Raw genomic sequence first — 3,122 nt, forward strand, 5'->3', positions numbered from 1 at the left:
TGTTGAATCAACACAGAATCAGCAGTATCGTCATAATGATGTATCGAACACAGCCCTAGCGGCCATAGTTGGCTAACGATGATTTCGGGAAATGAACCCCAGAGTGGTGCTAGGACCAGTCACATTGGTGCCGTGACCCAGATGGGAGTGAAGTCTAGAGGGCTGAGTGTAAAGGAGGCCAACTTGTGAAGTGTTGTTCAAGTAAACCTAACTTCCCTGGCTTCAAGAGGCACGCTAGAGGTTGACGTCTTTTAGCATCCTTGTTAGTTCGCCCACCTTCCATGCCGGTGACGACGGATTGAATACCACTCTGAGCTGTGCAGGTAGGACCAGTCACATTTCATCCATTCCTTAAACAGTATATATATTCTATGAATATCAACAAGTGGCCCGGTATCAGTGTGACATTTATTTCAAAGAAAAGTTTAATATTAATATAATTTCGACTCTTCAAATGTTGGTCAAATGTTAGAGGAACAATGTGATGACTTCATTTGGACAGCTACTAAAAAGATTAGCTACAAAGACTAGCTGGTTAAAAGTCATTGTAAAATTACATTTTACATTTAAGAAAATCCCATTTGGTTAATGGTCATGGATGTCACTTTATAGTTATTTTGTAATGAAAGGCATCCTAAAGTGTCCAAATACCGTATATACTTTAGAATTCCCTTTCATATTTAAAAAAACCAAACAATTCACATTTGAATTGTGCAAAGTAAAAAAAAATGCTGCATTAAAACTACATAGAAGAATATTGATGCAATATCTACAACAAAACTATTTCATCATTCTCACAAGGATACCAAACATTCCTGGTGTTTCTAGTATGAAATGGGGAATCCCCACAGACTGTATTAGCTGGACATAGTACAGGACTAGAAGTATTATGTAACCTCGCCTACTGTTACACCTACACACAGCACAGTGACATGCCGAGTAATGGTTTCACTCATTCTAGTTTCTGTTCTATTTAAGAATACAATAAAGGAAAGTACTTTGATTCTATCAAACAATCGTAGGTGTACATTTCCTGAAAAAGAAAACAATGTTCGGAATCCAGAGCATTGGATGATCAGAAGTTTAGTTTCTAGGACATAGCCAGAGACAGTGATTTATTTTTTAATGATTTCCTTCTGAATGAGATGTTTAGACACACTTAAATGGGAAATCTTAAAGGAATCTTAAAAACCTTTTATCTGAGTGCTTGTTACAACTGCTTACATGTGTACATAGTTTCAAATAGATGTGCCGAGTAGGCTTACTCTTTGTATTCATGTTGGTTTTCACAAAAACTTTTATACAAAGCTCAAGAAAAGTTATTATGCTGTCGACTTAACTTGGGGTGGTCCAACTCGTGTTACTTTATTTCTTCTGTTGAACATAAAGGAAGATATTTGAAAGAATAAAAGTTTCAGTTCCCACTAACTTTTAATTGAATGGACAAAAAAAACTAATAAAAACAATGGACGTCAATGGGAACCGAAACTTTTTGGTTACCAACGTTCTTTATTGAACCTCTAAATTACCATAACTCATGTTGTTCACTTATCTGCATTATCTGCGATTCACCTGTTACCTGCTATAAAAAAAAAAAAACCTGCGTCTGCTTCCTCCGTGACAAATTCAAATTATAATCCAGAATTATTGGCATTTATTAATCTTTTACTTTATTTCACATTACTTTTACAACTTCTGGAGGAGTGGTGGTCACATGTTGTGATAGTTCCTGTCATTATTGTCTAATTTCAGGTATTTGCTCATTCACCTGCTTCCCAATCACACATACAACACTGTCTTAAGTTTCATGTATGTTTTATGTATATTTATATATTAAAAGGCACAATATGTAACTTTTTTGCTTTAAAAATAGCAAAAATCACTATATCTATGTTATATATATTTTTTTAGTTGTGTACTTACATTATCCCGACTGTTTCCAACAACTTTCAAACCAGGAGAAATTTGTATTTTAATTCGAAGACACGTCCCGTTTCTTTATTTCCGTTTTGTCGCCGTCAATGGCGTCATATCCGCGTTGTCCCTGGTTTCTGCTCGTACTGCCATAGCAACCAGAGCTATGAACCAGAGCCCTTTGATAGTAACCAAAGCGACAGACGTGGACATCTGTGTAGTTCGCAATGTCTATCTACACGCTGTTGTTGTTTCGTTCAAACATTATGGACCATGGCAAGCAGACTTTAGATAAAAAAGGAGAACTAAAACGAGAATATCAGCGCTGTGTTTTCGAGATGCCTAGAGCTCCACGTCCGAGACTTCGACCGCTCCTACATATACTTTATTAAACAGGTGAGCACATTTACATAAAACTAATCAATGTTATATAGTTCAACAATGATAAAATGTTAGAATATGATCTGTATGTTATTCTAATGTTGATCTAGCTTACTGCTAGTCTCATACAGACAAACTAACACATACATTTCAACACATTAAAATGCAGTTTAGAGTGATAGTGTAATGTTAGACCAAGTGAAACAGCGCTGCGTTACCTCACAAGTTTAATTTGTCTAATAAACTGACCTGTGAGTAGTAATTCTGCACTTGCGTGTAGTTCGGTAGAATGAAATGTCCATATTCCTTTTATATCTGCGGGACTCGCGTCGCGTGTGGAGCTGATAGCTGTCTTAGTAATCCCGACCTGCTTCATATCACAGTCATGATAAAAGCATCGATGTATTCAGTCATCCATAAACATTATTAGATCGGTCGGCTTGATGTTGACGACAAGATCCATAATTCTTAGCAAATGTTGCGTCATCAAACTACGCCTTTGTTATTGTAAAGAGGTTAGCGACCCCTAGCAGGGAAAAATTTACATACTGTACGTTTAAAGGTACAGTAAGCGATTTCTGAGTACTGACACTGTTGATATTTGAAATCTAGCAAATATTCACTAAATTGTTTGTTTAGGTGTTGATTTAAATGTTCAGCAGCATTTATCAGAAATTGCACCTGCACCTTTAAGTTTTTTGTTTGTTCAAAGATCAAACCTGTAAGTGCTCAAACATGCCGTGAAAAAAACCCACTTATAAAATAAAACATTAACTTATTTTAAGCAACTATTAACACTTCATGGCATATAGTAGCAAATAGCATAG

This window comes from Rutilus rutilus, assembly GCF_951802725.1.
Source record: "Rutilus rutilus genome assembly, chromosome: 19".
NCBI lineage: Eukaryota > Metazoa > Chordata > Actinopteri > Cypriniformes > Leuciscidae > Rutilus > Rutilus rutilus.